The sequence below is a fragment of the Callorhinus ursinus genome, unplaced genomic scaffold (assembly GCF_003265705.2).
Source record: "Callorhinus ursinus isolate GAN/ISIS: 27379988/994484 unplaced genomic scaffold, GSC_fseal_2.0 scaffold14, whole genome shotgun sequence".
NCBI classification, from domain to species: Eukaryota; Metazoa; Chordata; class Mammalia; order Carnivora; family Otariidae; genus Callorhinus; species Callorhinus ursinus.
In genome coordinates this window covers 46,410,960-46,430,954 of record NW_027397076.1, presented here as the reverse complement: position 1 = coordinate 46,430,954, position 19,995 = coordinate 46,410,960, and the positions used below count along the sequence as shown (strand labels likewise).

General features: G+C 43.9%; 1 protein-coding gene across 2 annotated transcripts in view; it reads right to left on the bottom strand.

The window, feature by feature from the left end:
• The window catches only part of RNF41 (ring finger protein 41), a 32,993-nt gene that overhangs the window by 10,362 nt on the left and 2,636 nt on the right, over positions 1–19,995 (bottom strand). For both annotated transcript variants that reach the window (XM_025882926.2, XM_073900839.1), the window contains exon 2: positions 19,759–19,943. The gene's annotated coding sequence lies outside the window, so the exon portion shown is untranslated. The remainder of the gene's footprint in view (positions 1–19,758; positions 19,944–19,995) is intronic.

The following is a 19,995-nucleotide window of genomic DNA, read 5'->3' as shown; positions in this document are numbered from 1 at the left end:
TCCTTAAGACCAGAAACTTAGGGGCGCCTGGGTGGCTCAGATGGTTAAGCGTCTGCCTTCGGCTCAGGTCATGATCCCAGAGTCCTGGGATCGAGTCCCGCATCAGGCTCCCTGCTCCTTGGGAGCCTGCTTCTCCCTCTGCCTCTCTCTCACTCTCTCTCTCTCTGGGTCTCTCATGAATAAATAAATAAAATCTTAAAAAAAAAAAAAAAAAAGACCAGAAACTTAGTTCTGCATCCAATGTAGCACCAAGCACAGTTCCTTAAAAATCAATAACACGTTTGGTGTGTTCAAATGCTGCTTTCAGTAGAAGCTTCCAGCAGTGAGGGCATAGTGGACATCTCCTACTTCACCTATCTAATATCCCATTTTCTGTAAATAGCACCAGTTTTCCTTTAGGAATCATAGCCTGCTTCCTGTGGACATGTGACCCAACCCAGGACAGTGAGAGTGATGCCTGGCACTTCTATGGAGCTCCCAAGAGTGGCTCTTTCCCCTGGGGTTGCACAGCTGGTAGGATGAGGTATTGAGATCATTTCTGCCATCAATGAGGAGAGCCTGCTTATAGAATGAAGGAAATAATGAAGAAAGCAGAGCTGAGAGACAATTCAGATGAGATCATCTGAGGTCCTGGATTCAGCCATGCCTAAAGCCACAATCACCTTTTGAACATCAGTTACAGGAGCCAACAAATTCTCTATTACGTGTAGGCTAGTTTGAGCTGGGTTTTTGTCTCTTTCAACTGAGAAAAATCCTGGAGTGCCCGGCTGGCTCAGTCGGTAGAGCATGCGACTGTTGATTTTGGGGTTGTGAGCTCGAGCCCCACAATGAGTGTGGAGATTACTTAAAGCTTATAAACAATCCCTCTGAAATTGTCACTGTAAACCACCTTGGCCAGACTGTCGCCTATAAAATGGGGTGGGGGCGTTACCTACCACATATGTGTCTCCCCTCAGACATCTGATCTGTTCCAAGACCAACATAATAGGAAAAAAAAATGGAAGCAAAGGATGTAATTCTCTTGAATCCATAAACAGTGATGGATTAGGGTGAGTACATGAACGGTGATATTGAAGACATAACACAATACAATGTAAAACCCAGAACTGAGGTTCCTGTGATTCTCCTTGTTACACCTCACTGAACTGAACGAGGATGGTGGTCAGAGAACAAGAGCAGCCCACAGTGTCTTCGTTCTGTGTACCGCAATTATTATTTTTTAAAAAGATTTTTATTTATTCATTTGTGAGAGAGAGACAGAGCACAAGCAGGGGGAGAGGCAGAGGGAGAGGGAGAGGGAGAAGCAGATGCCCCACTGAGCTGGGAGCCCAACATGGGGCTTGATCCCAGACCTGAGCTGAAGGCAGACCCTTAGCCATCTGAGCCACCCAGGCGCCCCGTGTATACCTCAATTAGAGAGAGCTGCAGCCCACCCCATGACACTAGTCACCCAGCAGCCACACTACAGGGTTCATGCTCCTTTCTCTCTCATCCACATGGCTCCAGTGGGAGTTGCCTCGCTTGTACTTAGACCTCACTGTAAGCTACAACTGATTGGGCAAAGGGTTATCCTACCCAAGTGGGGCCAATGGATCCTATCCCTAAGAATTTATTTGAGCTGAACACCAAGAAAGTTAACTTGGTATTTCTCTGGCTGTCATGTGGACTGAGGAAGACAAAAATCTACAGATGGAAAGAAAAGCTTGGAACAGACACAGTGAGAAAGGCTTAGATAAGAGCTGGAAAGAGTCCTGAGGCTTCAAGCGCCTGGTTTGTTCCCAAAGCCTTCCTGTCTGTAGTTTCTGTGAAACACCTTAGTATCCTCTTTTAGCTTACCCTACTTTGAGCTGGGTTTCTCTACTTTACAACCAAAAGAATCCTGGCTTCTACAATAGTAAAGAAATAGCATATTAATATCAGAAGTCGGGCAGGGAAGGATAAATTAAGAGCAATGTTTTCCTTTAATCCTAAAACCTCGTTTTTAAAAGTTTAGCCAAAAAACCATACTGTAAAACAATCTACATAGTATTCATTTACTAGACATTTACTGAGTACTAGCTACACATCAATAAGCCTAATAAGGGTGCCTGGGTGGCTCAGTTGGTTAGGCGACTGCCTTCGGCTCAGGTCATGGTCCCGGAGTCCTGGGATCGAGTCCCACGTTGGTCTCCCGGCTTGGCGGGGAGCCTGCTTCTCCCTCTGACCTTCTCCCCTCTCATGCTGTTTCTCTCTCTCTCTCTCTCTCAAATAAATAAATAAAATCTTAAAAAAAAAATAAGCCTAATAAAACCTAGTCCCTATGAGATTAAGTGATGAGGAGAAAAGCACAAGGTAATAGAGGAACACAGAAGAGGGAGTTCTACCATCAAAAAGAATGAAATTTTGCCATTTGCAATGATGTGGATGGAAGCAGAGTGTATTATGCTAAGCAAAATAAGTCAATCAGAGAAAGACAATTATCATATGATTTCACTCACATGTGGACTTTAAGAAACCAAACAGATGAACATAGGGGAAGGGAAGGAAAAAGAAAGTAAGATAAAAACAGAGGCGGAGGCAAACTAAGTAACTCTTAACTATAGAAAACAAACTGAAGGTTGCTGGAGGGAAGGCAGGTAGGAGGATGGGCTAACTGGGTGATGGGTATTAAGGAGGGCACTTGATGTGATGAGCACTGGGTGTTATATGTAAGTGATGAATCACTAAATTCTACTCCTGAAACCAATACTACACTATATGTTAACTAACTTGAATTTGAATTTAAAAAAGGAGCCGGCAGGGGGGCAGGGAGGTGCCTGGGTGGCTCAGTTGGTTAGGCGATTGGCTCAGGTCATGATCCTGGAGTCCCAGGATCAACTCCTGCACTGGGCTCCCTGCTCGGCAGGGTGCCTGCTTCTCCCTCTGACCCGCCCCCCTCTTGTGCTGTCTCTCTCTCTCTCTCTCAAAATAAATAAATAAAATCTTAAAACAAAAAAGAGAGAGATCTAAATCAGACTGGGGATGATGGTCAGAAAGACTTCTCAGAAATGGCTCTCACAGTATGTTTAAAACAAGGGTTCACAGCTACAGCACTATAGTCATTTGGGCTAGAAAGTTCCTTGTTGTAGTGGGCCGGCCTGTGCACTGAAGAATGTTTAGCAGCATCCCTGGCCTCCCCCCAACCAGAAGTTGGTAGTAGTCCTCCAGTTTTGACACCCAAAATGTCTCCAGACATTGGCATATATCCTCTGGGGGACAAAAATCACCCCTGGTTGAGAACCACTATTTTAAAAAATGAGGAGTTAGCATAATGGAGCAGGGCATGGGTCTTCTAGGGTAGATAAAATAGCATGAAGCAAGAAGCAAGAAGTCAGCTAAGGGTTTGTGCAGAGATATGCTGGAAGATGCACAGAGAGGCAGGCAGGAGCAAAGCACTGAAGGCCCTGGGACACTTCACTAGACTTGGAATTAACCTGAAAGCTAGGGGAGGACCTGAAGGATTTCCTTTGTTGACATACATTTATACCTTTTAATCTTTTCTTTTGGGCACCTGTGTGGCTCAGTTGTTAAGCGTCTGCCTTCGGCTCAGGTCATAATCCCAGGGTGCTGGAATTGAGCCCCGCATCGGGCTCCCTGCTCAGTGGGGAGTCGGCTTCTCCCTCTCCCTCTGCCCCTCCCTGCTGCTTGTGCTCTCTCACTCTCTCAAATAAATAAACAAAATCTTAAAAAAAAAAATCTTTTATTTTGACAATTTCAGACTTTCAGAAAAGTTCCACAAATAGTAAAAAGATCCCATATGCCCTTCATCTAGATTCCCTAAATGTTAACATTTTACCACATTTTTTTATAATCCCTCTCTATATACATGAATAGATAAAAATTTTCTGAACTGCTTAAGAATAAATTATATACTGGATGCCTTTATCCCTAAATAACTTTATTGCGTACTTCCTAAAAAGAGTATTATCTGGGGTGCCTGGGTAGCTCAGTTAAGCATCTGCCTTCGGCTCTGGTGATCCCAGAGTCCTGGGATCAAGCCCACATCGGGCTCCTTGCTTAGTGGGGAGCCTGCTTCTCCCTCTGCTGCTCCCCCTGCTTGTGCTCGCTCTCTCCCCCCACCCTCTCTGTCAAATAAATAAAATCTTAAAAAAAAACTTCTTATATCATGATAGTAAAATTATAGAAATCAGGATATTAACATTGACATAATACTATTATTTACAAACCCTCTTCCAATTTTGCCACTTGTCCCAATAATCTCCTTTAACAAAAGAACATTCAAGACTACGTGCTGCGTTGAATTGCCAAGCTTCTTTAAACTTTTATTTTTGGGCGCCTGGGTGGCTCAGTTGGTTAAGCGACTGCCTTCGGCTCAGGTCATGATCCTGGAGTCCCGGGATCGAGTCCTGCATCGGGCTCCCTGCTCACCAGGGAGTCTGCTTCTCCCTCTGACCCTCCCCCCATCTCATGTGCTTTCTCTCTCATTCTCTCTGTCTCTCAAATAAATAAATAAAATTTAAAAAAATAAAAATAAACTTTTATTTTTTTTTAAAGATTTTTTTTTTTATTTGAGAGAGCGTGCGCGTGCAAGCAGGGGAGAGGGACAGAGGGAGAGAATCTCAAACAGACTCCCTGCTGAGCATGGAATCCCATGCAGGGCTCAATCTCATGACCCTGACCCTGGGATCATGACCTGAGCCGAAATCAAGAATCGGACACTCAACCGACTGAGCCACCCAGGTGCCCCTTTAAACTCTTTTAATCTGAAAAAATTACTAATGCTTTTGGGACTTTCATGACCTTGATTTTTCTTTTTTCTTTATTATGTTTTAAAGATTTATCTATTTGACAGAAAGAGAGAGAGAGCACAAGCAGAGGGAGAAGCAGGCTCCCCACTGAGCCCAACACAGGGCTGGATCCCAGGACCCTGGGATCATAACCTTAGCCAAAAGCAGAGGCTCAACCGAGTAAGCCACCCAGGCGCCCCACCTTGGTATTTTTTAAGAATACAGGCTAGTATAATGAGAAGGTCTCTCAGTGTGGGTTTGCCTGATGTTTCCTCCTGATTAAATTCAGGTTGCAGGGTACCTGGGTAGCTCAGTTGGTTAAGCAACTGCCTTCGGCTCAGGTCATGATCCTGGGGTCCCAGGATCAAGTCCCACATTGGGCTCCCTGCTGAGCAGGGAGTCTGCTTCTCCCTCTGACCCTCCCCCTTCATGTGCTCTCTCTCAAATAAATAAATAAAATCTTTAAAAATAAATAAATAAATAAATAAATTCAGGTTTCAACATGGGCAAAAATGCCATGGAAGTAATACAGTATTCTTAATATATCACATTAGGAGCACATGTTGATTTGCACCTTTCCTGGTGACACTGACTCTGATCCTTTGGTTAAGTGCTGCTGGCGAGCTTTCTCTACTATAGAGTTACTATTTTATTCCTTTGTAATTAATAAGAATCTTGTGAGGAGATTCTTTGAATCCTAAAGGATTAAGAAATTGACATGATAAAGAAATTGACATGATCAGTTTTCTGTTTTAGTCAGATAATTCTGGCAGCTGTCTAGAAAAAGTAGGGGATAGGGAAGATAAGAGAAAGTGAGACCTTTTCAGGACGTTATTGTAAAAATTGAGATCAAAAAAGTATAAAGGGGGCGCCTGGGTGGCTCAGTTGGTTAAGCGACTGCCTTCAGCTCAGGTCATGATCCTGGAGTCCCTGGATCGAGTCCCGCATCGGGCTCCCTGCTCGGCAGGGAGTCTGCTTCTCCCTCTGACCCTCCCCCCCATGTGCTTTCTCTCTCTCTCATTCTCTCTCTCAAAAATAAATAAATAAAAAATCTTAAAAAAAAAAAAAAGTATAAAGGCATTTCAAATCAAGGCATTTAGGAGAAACAATCTAGGGGCGCCTGGGTGGCTCAGTCGTTAAGTGTCTGTCTTCAGCTCAGGTCATGGTCCCAGGGTCCTGGGATCGAGCCCTGCATCGGGCTCCCTGCTCAGCAGGAAGCCTGCTTCTCCCTCTCCCACTCCCCCTGCTTGTGTTCCCTCTCTCGCTGTCTCTGTCAAATAAATAAAAATCTTTAAAAAAAAAAAAAAAGAATAAGGGTGCCTGGGTGGCTCAGTTGGTTAGGCAACTGCCTTCGGCTCAGGTCATGATCCTGGAGTCCTGGGATCGAGTCCCGCATCGGGCTCCCTGCTCAGTGGGGAGTCTGCTTCTCCCTCTGACCCTCCCCCCCTCATGCTGTCTCTCATTCTCTCTCGCAAATAAATAAAATCTTAAAAAGAAAAAAGAATAGAAAGAGAAAATGAGTGGGGGTGGGGGGCGCCTGGGTGGCTCAGTGGGTTGAGTGCCTGCCTTTGGCTCAGGTCATGATCCCAGGGTCCTGAGATCGAGTCCAACATCGGGCTCCCTGCTCAGCAGGCAGTCTGCTTCTCCCTCTCCCTCTCTCCTACTTGTGTTCTCTCTCTCTCTCAAATAAGTAAGTAAAATCTTTAAAAAGAAAAAATGAGGGTGGGTCTGAAGAATACAGAACCCTGGACAGCACTGGTTCTTTGCTTTATTTCTTTTTTGTTTTTATTTTTTTTAAAGATTTTATTTATTTATTTGAGAAAGAGAGAGCACAAGCAGGGGGGAGAGGCAGAGGGAAAGGAAGAAGCAGGCTGCCCACTGAGCAAGGATCCCGAAGTAGGGCTCGATCTCAGGACCCTGGGATCATGACCCGAGCTGAAGGCAGATGCTTAACCAGCTGAGCCTTTAAAGCCTTTGCTTTATTTCCTAGCCTTCCTTTTTTCACAAGTAATATATGACTATATTCTCATTTTAAAAGACTCAGAGAATGTGATTATTAGCCTTTCTTCCCACTTTCCTCTCCCCCATCCATTGCTTGGTATACACTCATTCTTCCAATTCACCTTCTTTGCTGTACATAGATTCATGTATGGACAAGACAGACAAGGTCCCTGCTCTCGTGTAGTCTACATTCTAGTGATAAAAATTTCCAGGGGCACCTGGCTAGCTCAGTCGGTGGAGCATGTGACTCTTGATCTCAGGGTTTTGAGTTTAAGCTCTATGTTGGATATAGAGATTACTTAAAAATGTCTTTAAAAAAAAAATTTCCAGGGGCACCTGGGTGGCTTAGTCATTAAGCGTCTGTCTTTGGCTCAGGTCATGATCCCAGGGTCCTAGGATCGAGCCCCGCATCGGGCTCCCTGTTCAGCGGGGAGTCTGCTTCTCCCTCTCCCACTCCCCCTGCTTGTGTTCCCTCTCTCGCTGTCAAAAAATAAAAATCTTTAAAAAAAATTTTTTTTCCAGGGGCACCTGGGTGGCACAGTCGGTTAAGTGTCCGACTCTTAGTTTGGGCTCAGGTCCTGATCTCAGGGTCTTGGGATGGAGACCCATGTCAGGCTCTGCACTCAACAAAGTCTGCTTGAGATTCTCTCTCCCTCTCCCTCTGCCCCTCTCACTCATGCTCTCTCTCTCTAAAAATAAATAAATCAATCTTAAAAAATATTTTCCAATCTACCAGTCTAAACCTTGATTACAGTGTATTTGTCATTCGCCTCAGGACTTTAGTTTGCCTGGTTGCCATTGTCCCCCCTGAAACAAACCATGTTGCAATTAACATCCTGGTAACATGATTTTTTTTGGAACACAAAATCCAATCTCTCTCCTAGGACAGATACCTAGAGGAGGAACTGCTGGGTTTAATGGTGTGCCTACTATTTATTTTTCTAGATAATATACTTCTATACTATCCTCTGGAAAGGCATTTTCAATTTAGACACCACCAAGAGTGCATGAGAATACTTTAACAATGACATTTAAAAGGAAAGAAAAAAAAAAAAAAGAGCCTGTCAAAAAAACAAAAAAGACTGAGAGGGGCCAGGGTTGCTCAGCAGATTAAGCACCTGACTTTGGCTCCGGTCGTGATCTCCTGGTCCTGGGATCAAACTGGCTTCAGCTCTCTACTCAGCAGGGGGTCTGCTTGTCCCTCCACTTCCCTCCCACCCCTGCTCACCTGTGCGTGCTCTCTTTCTCATAGAAATAAACGGGTAGTGGGCGCCTGGGTGGCTCAGTTGGTTAAGCGACTGCCTTCGGCTCAGGTCATGATCCTGGAGTCCCGGGATCGAGTCCCACATCGGGCTTCCTGCTCAGCAGGGAGTCTGCTTCTCCCTCTGACCCTCTTCCCTCTCGTGCTTTCTAACTCTCATTCTCTCTCTCTCTCAAATAAATAAAATCAAAAAAAAAAAAAAGAAATAAACGGGTAGTTTCTTAAAAAAAAAAAGACTGAGAAAGATTGATGAGATGAGAGAAAATCCTGGACAGAAGAGGCTCATAAAAGTCAAGGGAGTTGGAGGAAGGGGACTTTTTGTTTAATGGGTACAGAGTTTCAGTTTTGTAAGATAAAAAAGTTCTGGAGATGTTTCACAACCATGTGAACATACTTAACATTCTGAACTGTACATTCAAAAATGGTTAAGATGGCAAATGTTATGTTACGTGTTTTTACCACAATAAAAGAGTCAAGGAAGTGGAGTGCTTGGAGGAGGGGAGGGAAGTGTCAAAAGCTGCAGTCAAGTCTGATAAAAAAAACAAAAAAATGGCCAGGATGTGGGACCGGATACCAGGGCAGAGCGTGGCTGCCTGCAGCTGGGAGGCGCCCTGAAGAGCGGCTGTAGTGGAGCATGGAAGTGGACTCAGACCACACTGGTCCTAAGTGAAAGAGAACTACCCTGAGGAGGACAGGAGGCTGAGGAAGTGGGTTGTGTGGGGGTAGTTTCCTTCAATAAGAAAGGCCTCAGGATGTTGATGTACAGAGACGAAAGGGCTAGTGAAGGGGGAGAGGTAAAGACAGGAGAGCATCTGGTCACTGAGGCAGTGCTAGGCAGGAGATCTGGAATGATGTTAAACAGGAAGAGGGACACCTCTGAAGCAGGGAGGTAGAATGGTGCTAAAAGCAGTCCAGACAGGTTTTCAAAAATCATGTCAGTAAACCTTAAAAGAAAAAAAAAATCAGATGATTCCTTACTCATTTACATGACCAGGAAAAGTATATAGTTGAGTGATTATGATAATGTAAGTACATTTGATGGAATAATGTATCTATTTTAAGTGATGCTTATGAGGAATACGCAGTAGAATAACAAAAGGTGAAAACAGAAGGACACAAAATTGAACACTGAGCTGTTTAAGAACATCATATATTCATAAATAATCCATACATAAAGAGACCAGAAAGAATGAACAAAATGTTACAAGTGGTTTTATTTGGGTGTAGGATAGGATGGTTTTTTTCTACTTTTAGTTACCAAAAACTTTAGTAGGTACACATTTTTTTAGAAGTCATAATTTAACTTTATTTTTTTTAATTTTATTTATTTATTTGAGAGAATGAGAGAGAGAGAGAGAGAGAGAGTTGGGTCAGAGGGAGAAGCAGACTCCCTGCCGAGCAGGGAGCCCGATGCAGGACTCAATCCCGGGACTCCAGGATTAATGACCTGAGCTGAAGGCAGTCGCTTAACCAACTGAGCCACCCAGGCGCCCCATAATTCAACTTTAAACAGTCTTCCACATTATGAAAAAAATATATACTTTTTAAATTTAGAAATTACGCTAGAATAAAAAATACAGGAATGCTTTTACTTTTGAGGTACAGTAATAAAAGATGACAGAATTTGATCATACCTCAAAGTGTCTCCCATGGACCTGGTTTCTTACCCTTATGTTTTATGTTTGCCTTTAGAGTAAGAATGGACTATAAGAGACCGTGTGGTTTAACACCCAGGGCAGGAAAGGATTCTCCACAGCACCCGACAGTCGGTCACCCTGTGCTGAGACACTCCTGGGAAAGGTCAAGGGTGCAGCAAGAGCACAGATGAGAAATACCAACCTAGTCCAGACTCATTTCTCTCACAGCATTCTAGAATGGCCTTGTCCCTCTAAAACAGGGTACCCACAGCTCCACATGCAGACTGACCAATATGGACACAGTGAAACTATGACCACCTTTCCTCTCTACTTCAAGTAATGCAACCTAAGACTGGTTCGTCTGTTCTGGATGATAGCTACTGCCACTCTGGATGATAGACCAGACCCACACATAGGGTTGGGAGAAAGAGGTGGGGAAGAGAAAAAGCCAAGAAGAGGAGCTATCTGAGGTGGCTTCTATAGGATAGCAAAAATATCCCCAAATATCCATAATTCATTTGTTCAACTGCTGACTTTATAATTTCTACCTCAGTTAAATAAACAAATTATAATTTGATATCTCTACAATAGCTATAACATTCATCAGAAGGGGAAAAAAAAAAAGCACTGCTGCCTTTAACTCACCAGGTATGAGAAGACTGCCAAGATACACTGTTAAGAGAAAAAAACTAAGGTACACACAGTATATGTAAAGTATGCCACCATGAGTGAAAAAACCAACATGTATGTATTATATGCTTATGTATGCATGGAACTCCCCAGAAGGATACATAAGAAATTGCCAACAGTGCTTGCTGTTGAGAAGGGGTAACTAAGGAACAGGAATAGGAGGATCTATTTTAATTTCCTGAATTATCCCTTTGAACCTTTGTAAAAGATTTTCTTGGGGGGCCTGGCTGGCTCAGTTGGAAGAGCGGGAAACTCTTGATCTCGGGGTCATGAGTTCAAGCCCCATGCTGAATGTAGAGATTACTTAAATAAATAAACTTAAAAAAAATTTCTTGTGTGTGTGTGTGTGTGTGTGTATATCTAATACTCAAATAAAGAAATGTCTACAACTATCCTAAATCATGAAAGTAAAGTATTAAGGTTAAAACATGTCCAAAACATTCACTAAATGAATCATACACTATACATGCCTTATGTCATACATGACATACACACATAACCTGTCATATTCTTTTTTTTTTTAAGATTTTATTTATTTATTTGACAGGGAGGGGCAGAGGGAGAAAGAGAAGCTGACTCCCCACTGAGCAAGGAGCCCAATGCAGGGCTCCATCCCAGGACCCTGGGATCATGACCTGAGCCGAAGGCAGATGCTTAACCAACTGAGCCACCCAGATGCCCCATAAGAAAAAAGGTGCTCTTGCAAGAAAAAGCTGATCAAACTGAACCACAACAAAAGAAACAGTAAATGGCGGGGGTGGGGGGGGCACTGAGGATGGGTAAAATAGGCAAAGGGGATTAAAAGGTACAAACTTCTGGTTACAAAGTAAGCCACAGACTTCCAGTTATAAAGTAAATAAGTTATGGGGATATAAGTACAGATTAGGGAATATTGTCAACAGTACTGTAATAATGTTGCATGGTGTACCGTGGTGAGCACTGAGTAAAGAACCTATAGAATTGTCAAATCACTATGTTATACATATGAAAACATAACCAACTATACTTCACTAATAGAAAAATGTCTTACAAAGAATAACAATGGGGCACCTGGGTGGCTCAGTCAGTTAAGTGTCTGCTTTCGGCTCATGTCATGATCCCAAGGTCCTGAGATCCAGCCCCATGTCAGGCTCCGTGCTCAGCAGGAAGTCGGCTTCTCCTTCTCCCTCTGCCCCTCCCCCTACTTGTGCTCTCTTGCTCTCTCTCTCAAATAAATAAATCTTTTTAAAAAAAGAACAACAATAAGAAAAACAAAACTAAACAGTAAATCCCCCCAAAATATATACCCTTTATCTAGAAATCCTACTTCCAGGAATTTAGCCTAAGGAAATAACTACACGAGAGTGTAAAAACAATATACTAAGTTGTTTATCTAAGTGTTGTTCATAATAGCAAAAAAACTAGAAACACCACAAATATCCAGAATTCCTTTCATCCAAAAATGCAGTAACAGGAGACATTAATATGACTTAGATATATTTGACATTTATACATATTATATACACTATACTGCTATTTTTGTTAAAAAAGTGTATTTTATGGGATGCCTGGGTGGCTCAGCCAGTTAAACGTCCGCCTTCAGCTCAGGTCATGATCCCGGGGTCCCTGGGATCAAGTCACCCATCAGGCTCCTTGCTGGGCGGGAAGCCTGCTTCTCCCTCTGCCTGCCGCTCCCCCTGCTTGTGCGCTTTCTCTCTGACAAATAAATAAAATCTTTAAAAAAATAAAGCATTTGTGTATACATTTATATTAAAGAGCTTCTAGAAGGATATAGAAAAGCTGTTTCTAAGTATTATTTCTAGTACTTTTTTTAAAGTTTTTTCTTTTTTTGGGGGGATTTTTTTTATTTATTTGACAGAGAGAGACACAACAAGAGAGGGAACACAAGTAGGGGGAGTAGGAGAGGGAGAAGCAGGCTTCCCACCGAGCAGGGAGCCCGATGCGGGGCTTGATCCCAGGACCCTGGGATCATGACCTGAGCCGAAGGCAGATGCCTAACGACTAAGCCACCCAAGTGCCCCTAAGCTTTTATTTTTAAGTAATCTCTACACCCAATGTGGGACTGGAACTCACAAACCCAAGATCAACAGTCACATGCTCCACCAACTGAGCCAGCCAGGCGCTCCTCCTTCTAGTACTTTTAACTTCACTCACAGTTTTGCTTTATTGTTTTTTTCCTACTTTTTCTATAATGATGTTTTAGTTATACAATTAAATAATAATGAGGACACCTGGGTGGCTCAGTTGGTTAAGCGACTCAGGCCATGAATCCTGGAGTCCCAGGATCGAGTCCCCCATGGGGCTCCCTGCTCAGCAAGGAGTCTGCTTCTCCCTCTGACCCTCCCCCTTCTTGTGCTCTCTCTCTCTCATTCTCTCTCTCTCAACTAAATAAAATCTTAAAAAAAATAAATAATAATGAAGTAAAAACTAATAATAATGAAGTCAACACTTACAGAGCATTTCTATATGCTAGGCAATATTCAAAGCATTTCTTGTATATTAACTCATCTAATTCTTACAAGTCTTTAAGTTACTCTATGAGGTCAGTACTGTCATTATCCACATTTTACAGATGAGTAACAGATGCACAAAGGTTAAAAAGCTTGTCTAAAATCATACAGCTCACAAGTGGTGGAGCCAGATTCAAACCCAGGCAGACTGGCTGCAGAGCCCAAGCTTTTAACCACCATGCTAAACTGCCTCTCAATTTGAAAAAATGCAAGTTGCAAAATGCATTTTGTATGAATAGTATGGTTCCATTTTAATAAGAACAATTTTTTTTAAAGATTTATTTATTTTAGACAGCGGGAGAGAACGTGCACATGAGTGGGGGGGGGCGGGGGGAGAGGGAGAGGGAGGAACAGACTCCCAGGTGAGCAGGGAGCCCAACATGGGGCTCGATCCCAGGACCCTGGGATCATGACCTGAGCTGAAGGCAGATGCTTAACCAACTGAACCACCCAGACACCCAAGAACAATGTAAAAACTAAAAATTAGGGGTGCCTGGGGGCACCCGGGTGGCTCAGTTGGTTAGGCATCCGACTCTTGATTTTGGCTCAGGTCATGATCTCTGGGTCATGGGATCGAGCCCTCATCAGGCTCTGCACTCAGTGCAGAATCTGCTTGTCCCCTACCCTCTGCTCCTTCCCCCCTGCCCCACCCAGACTGAATCTCTCTTTCTCAAATAAATAAAATCTTTTTTTTTAAAGATTTTATTTATTTATTTGAGAGAGAGAGAGCAAGCATGAGTGAGGGGCAGAGGGAGAGGGAGAAGCAGACTCCCCACTGAGCAAGGAGCCTGACATGGGGCTCAAGCCCAGGACCCTGAGATCATGACCTGAGCCAAAGGCAGATACTTAACTATCTGAGCCACTCAAGTGCCCCTAAATAAATAAAATCTTAAAAAAAAAATTAGGGGTGCTTGGTTCAGAGATTACTTAAAAATAAAATCTTTATTTTATTTATTTATTTTTAAGATTTTTATTTATTTATTTGACAGAGGCAGACACAGCGAGAGAGGGAACACAAGCAGGGGGAGTGGGAGAAGGAAAAGCAGGCTTCCCGCGGAGCAGAGAGCCCGACGTGGGGCTCGATCCCAGGACCCTGAGATCACAACCCAAGTCGAAGGCAGATGCTCAACGACTGAGCCACCCAGGTGCCCCAAAAATAAAATCTTTAAAAGAAATAAATAAAAATTACTATGTGTATCGTATACATTTTAAAAAATCTAGACACTGGTGCACCTGGGTGGCTCAATCAGTTAAGCGGCTGCCTTTGGCTTAGGTCGTGATCCCAGGGTACTGGGATCGAGGCCTGAGTCTGGCTTCCTGTTCAGCGGTAAGCCTGCTTCTCCCGCTCCCTCTGCCCTACCCCCTGCTCGTGCTCTCTGCCTCTCTCCCTCGTTCTATCTCAAATAAATTTTTTAAAAAGTCTAGACACTAAAATTTTATTTTTGTTTTTTTTCTTTAAAAAATTTTTTTTTTATTTTAAATAGGCTCCACACCCAACATGGGGCTTGGAACTCATAACCCTGAGTTTAAGAGTTGCATGCTCTACCAGCTGAGCCAGCCAGGTGCCCCATTAAGATTTTACTTTTGATCAGGTTATGTATTTCTGCAAGATTTAATTTTTTTTAAAGATTTTATTTATTTATTTGACAGAGAAAGACACAGCAAGAGAGGGAACACAAGCTGGGGGAGTGGGAGAGGGAGAAGCACACTTCCCGCTGAGCAGGGAGCCCGATGTGGGGCTCGATCCCAGGACCCTGGGATCATGACCTGAGCCGAAGGCAGACGCTTAACGACTGAGCCACCCAGGCGTCCCAAGATTTAATTTTTAAAAAAGATCCGTTATCCTTAGAGCAAAGGCAAAAACTGAAATAACATTTTCCTTTTATGGGGCAATATAGAAAGCAAGCCGAGAATCTATACTGTGCTTCACTGTACTTTCATTTTATTTTATTTTACTTTATTTTTTGTCAGAGAGAGAGCACAAGCAGGGGGAGCAGCGAGCAGAGGGAGAGCAGGCTCCCCCACTGAGCAAGGAGCCCAATGTGGGGCTCGATCCCAGGACCCTCGGATCATGAGCTAAGCCAAAGGCAGACGCCTAACCGACTGAGCCACCCAGGCATCCCTATATTTTATTTTTTTAAGTAATTTCTATACTCAACATGGGGCTCAAACTCATGATCAAGAGTCCCTACTCTACAGACTGAGCCAGCCAGGTGCCCCTGTACTTTCTTTTTTTAAAACTTAATTTTATTGGGGTGCCTGGGTGGCTCAGTTGGTTAGGCGTCTGCCTTCGGCTCAGGTCATGATCCCAGGGTCCTGGGATCGAGTCCCGCATCGGGCTTCCTGCTCAGCGGGGAGCCTGCTTCTTCCTCCTGCACTCCCCCTGCTTGTGATCATGCTCTCGCTGTGTCTCTCTCTGTCAAATAAATAAATAAAATCTTTAAAAAAATTTTTATTTTATTATTTATTTATTTGCACTTTCATTTCATTTTATTTTAAAGTAGATTCCACGTTGGGGTGCCTGGGTGGCTCAGTCGTTAAGCATCTGCCTTCGGCTCAGGTCATGATCCCAGGGTCCTGGGATCGAGCCCTGCATCGGGCTCCCTGCTCAGCAGGAAGCCTGCTTCTCCCTCTCCCACTCCCCCTGCTTGTGTTCCCTCTCTCACTGTCTCTCTGTCAAATAAATAAAATCTTAAAAAAAAAAAAAAAGGAGGAATACAAATTCTGAAACTTATCTTAATGGGGTCTCAGATCTCATTTCCCAAAATAAATAGCAGAGAACTTGTCTCTGTTGGCAAAGGGATGGCCAAAGGGGGTGGGAAGCCACTAGTCAGGGTTAAGAGCTGTAAGGTTCCCACCATAAAGTCAGCATTTACAAAACTACAGAGATGCTGAGCACTGTTCTTTCTAGTTTTTTTTATTAATTAATTAATTATTTATTTATTTATTTATAGTAATCTGTACACCCAGTGGGGGCCTCAAACTCACAACCCAGAGATTAAGAGTCACACGCTCCGGGGCGCCTGGGTGGCTCAGTTGGTTGGGCGACTGCCTTCGGCTCAGGTCATGATCCTGGAGAACCGGGATCGAGTCCTGCGTCAGGCTCCCTGCTCGGCGGGGAGTCTGCTTCTCCCTCTGACCCTCCCCCCTCTCATGTGCTCTCTCTCTCTCTCATTCTCGCTCTCTCAAATAAATAAATAAATAAAATCTTTAAAAAATAAAAAAAAAAAGAGTCACACGCTCCAACCAAGCCAGCCAGGCACCCTGGCATTGTTCTTTCTTAATCAAAACCCTTTTTACCAGATTAGAGATTCTCCTGTTTTATCCCCTCTTACACAACTGCATTCTTTCAGGGGTGCGGCCTCAAGAATTAAGGGGAAATTTAGATTTATATTCTGATGAGGGTATTCCCTATCTGTCATCTATGGGAAACAAATGTCATATACAACCTTGGAAGCCAGCTCTCTGGTTGGCCTTGTCCTACCCCGAGGCAGACTGTCAACCTGATGGGCTAGGCTCTTTGATTATTCCTTCGGCTCTCTGGGACTCTCAACACTGCCATGGGGCTGTCACAGGAGCAGGTTATCATTCCAAGGGCAATGCCTCACAAGAACTCAACTGCTCACTGCCCTGGGGGCAGAAGGTTTAATAAAACTGAAACCACAGGGACCTCAAGAGTCACAGTCAGTGACCATAACCAACAGAAGCACAGTTTCCTGGATATTCTCCTTGAGTTGTAGAATAGAAAAAAAAAGGCCTTCGAAGGTTTCACTCAAATTGGGGAGCTGAACTAAAGTAGCACTGAGGTGTCCCTTCGGGCTGTTCTGCCAACCTCCCTGATTTGAACATCCCAAACCCAACCTGAAGCTTGCATTTCCAGCCTTCTTTTCTGCAGGCCAGAACTCAACAGGTAATTATGTTATTTTCTTTACTGTTACACTGGGGTCTCTCTATATAGTTCTCGTCACTATTATCATAAAATGCAAGAGCTTTCTCAGATCCCTTTCTATACCCTTTTAACTTGTCGTTGAAGTTGCTTTCTCTGGTTGACCCCTAGACAGAGCCAGGATTTCAAACAGATTGTAAAGGAACCTGAACATTTATCCTCCTTTATTCAGGGTTTCTTGAACCCATGTACAGATGTGCAAACCATGCACCTTGTCTCTCTTTTTAAATTTTTAAATTTTAAAGATTTTATTTATTTGAGAGAGACAGTGAGAAAGAGAGAGTATTGGGGTGCCTGGGTGGCTCAGTCGTTAAGCGTCTGCCTTCAGCTTAGGTCACGATCCCAGGGTCCTGGGATCGAGCCCCACGTGGGGCTCCCTACTCAGAGGAAAGCCTGCTTCGCTTCTCCCTCTCCCCCTCCCCCTGCTTGTGTTCCCTCTCTCGCTGTGTCTCTGTCAAATAAATAAATAAAATCTTAAAAAGAAAAAAAGAGAGAGTATGAGCGGGGGAAGGGGCAGAGGCAGAGGGAGAAGCAGACTTCCCACCGGGCAGGGAGCCTGATGCAGGGCTCAGTCCTATAACCTGCTCCAATGTAAGGAAACAGGTGACTTCTAGGAATTTCAACATAGTGAAGAAATTAACTGGTGAAGGGTCTCACATTTCATTACAAATCTCCCAATGAAGGAATAGGTATGGAAAAAAAGAAAACATAGTTGGGAATCCAGAAACTTGAGACCCAGTTCTAGCTCTATTACCAACCAAATGTGTGACCTTGGGCAAGTAACCTAACTGCTCTGGGCCTCAGTTCCCTTACCACACAAGAAAAGAAGTATCTTGGACTATATACGTTCTGAGGTACTCTCCAAGTTGCAGGATTCTGAAATTCAGCATATAAAACAAAAATAGTTAAATTAGGGGGTAATTATGTTATAGAAGGTGCCCTGGCTTTGCCACTAACTGACCTTGCTCTCTTTAGGCAACTCTCTTGACTTTTTAAGTGAAAGGAAGTGGTCTTGGGGCACCTGGGTGGGTGGCTCAGTTGGTTAAGCGTCTGCCTTTGGCTCAGGTCTGGGCCTGGGATCAAGCCCTGCATTGGGCTTCCAGCTCAGCAGCGAGCTTTCTCTCCCTCTCCCTCTGCCACCCCCACCCCGGTTGTGCTTGCTCTCTCTCTCTCTGTTAAAGAAATAAAATCTTTAAGAAAAATAAAGAAAAGAAGTGGTCTTTTTATTTAAGCAGTAGAGTCCTCAGACTGAAGTCACTCCTTCTCTTAGAAAAATAACTTCTGGGCGCCTGGGTGGCTCAGTTGGTTAAGCGACTGCCTTCAGCTCAGGTCATGATCCTGGAGTCCCAGGATCGAGTCCCACATTGGGCTTCCTGCTCAGCAGGGAGTCTGCTTCTCCCTCTGACCCTCCCCCCCTCATGCTCTCTCTCTCTCAAATAAATAAATAAAATCTTAAAAAAAAAAAAAACTTCTGAGGAATTCAGTTTCTTTACACGAGATGAGGGGGTGGGATAGAATGCCACAAAGACTGTTTAATTCTAGAATGCTAGGATCCATGCTGGATTTACCACAGGGGATGGATGGATGGATGGATGGATGGATTTATTTATTTATCTATTTATTTATTTATTTAGTAAGTAAGCAAGCAAGCAAGCAAGCAAGCTCTACACCCAGTATGGGGCTTGAACTCATGACCCTGAGATCAAGAGCCTCCTGAAATCAAGAGTCATATGGTCTACTGACTGAGCCAGCCATGTGCCCCACCACAGGGGATTTTATTTATTTATTTTTTAAAGATTTTATTTATTTATTTAACAGAGAGACGCAGCGAGAGAGGGAACACAAGCAGGGGGAGAGGGAGAAGCAGGCTCCCCGCAGAGCAGGGAGCCTGATGTGGGGCTCGATCCCAGGACTCTGGGATCATGACCTGAGCCGAAGGCAGACGCTTAACGACTGAGCCACCCAGGCGCCCCACCACAGGGGATTTTAAAATTAAAATTCTTGGGCGCCTGGGTGGCTCAGTTGGTTAAGCAACTGCCTTCGGTTCAGGTCATGATCCTGGAGTCCTGGGATCGAGTCCCACATCAGGCTCCCCGCTCAGCGGGGAGTCTGCTTCTCCCTCTGACCCTCTTCCCTCTCATACTCTCTATCTCTCATTCTCTCTCTCTCAAATAAATAAATAAAATCTTTAAAAAAAAAATTAAAATTCTTTAGGGGGCATCTGGGTGGCTCATTGGTTAAGTGTCTGACTCTTGGTTTCAACTCAGGTCATGATCTCATGGTCGTGGGATTAAGCCCCACATCATCTGGCTCTGTACTGAGCTTTGCATGGAGCCTGCTTAGGATTCTCTCTCTCTCCCTCTGCCCCTCCCCGCTGGCTCATGCTCTCTCTCATAAAAATAAATAAATAAAATTTTTAACGTTAAATTAAATTCTTTAGTACATTTTAATTGGTTCAATTTACAAAAGAATCCAAAGGGCACACAATTCCTCAAGAACTCATTTAACACTTGAAGTGAGGCCTATCAGGCCTAAAGGCCAGCAAGGACCTCCCACTTAGTCACCAACTGCAAGCACTATTTGTGTGGATGCCCCAAACCTCAACTTCATCGTCTACGCACAGCCCCTTTGCCAGTAGAGATGTGTAAAAGATATAGAAAACACAATCCTTGTCCTCAAACTAAGGTGTACGCTTGAGCCCAATGAGTATACAAGACATAAAACACATAAAAAGACATAAAATTGACTGAGCAATTTACCAACAAGTAAAAGTTAATAGTTACTGTCAGACATAAATATGCACAGAAGAACAGACTGATGTGGGTTAATCACAGAAAGCTTTATGCAGAAGAATCTTAAGAATCAGGTTTTCAAAAGCAGAGGGAATCCAGATAGGCTGAGAAGAGACCTGAAGCCTGGAATGGGATTCTGAATCAAGGCTCTTTACCTTCCAAGTGTTGGGGGGTAGGTTCCCTGTTCACAAGGCTCCAACCCCCTGAGGCCTCCACTCAGTGCCACTCAGGAGACGCTCCCAGTAACCCATCTTGTTGGCTATTGTCCGACTGAGTCTTCCTTCCTAGTGACAAGCTCCATCGCCAAGGGGATGGATGTGATGTCACAATCAGGAGCACTCTATTAATAGGAACAAGGAAGAAAAGGGTGAGTCAGGGGAACTACCTCCACC